Genomic DNA, 460 nt, shown 5'->3' on the forward strand with positions numbered 1-460 from the left:
ATAGTTAAAATAATACTTATCTTTTATTAAATTAGACTTTCAAGCAATCTAAACGGTTATAAAATTTTGCATCTTTAAAGTCTATATAAAGACTTGCACTCTGCCATTTATCAAAGTTTTAATTGTGCCCTGTGAAACAAGGTGTCAGGTTAGTTTTTTCCCATCACGGTTATTACTAACACAAAGTAGGGGTGTTAATGGATCGGATCTGATCCGCATATCCGCGGTGTTTATCCGAATCTGATCCGAAAATTGCGGATATAAATCCGATTTGCAAGGCTTTTGGATCGGATCAGATCAGATTCGCACACTAATCAGATCGGATTGCGGATTTTGTGTTAGTATCCGCATATCCGCAAAAATAAAGAAATAAATAAGTAAATATTCTTTTTATGTTTTATTTCAACTAATAATTATCATATATGTTGTATTATTTTAATTTATTATTTAAAAAAAGTAG

This window comes from Arachis ipaensis, chromosome B07, assembly GCF_000816755.2.
Source record: "Arachis ipaensis cultivar K30076 chromosome B07, Araip1.1, whole genome shotgun sequence".
Lineage (NCBI taxonomy): Eukaryota > Viridiplantae > Streptophyta > Magnoliopsida > Fabales > Fabaceae > Arachis > Arachis ipaensis.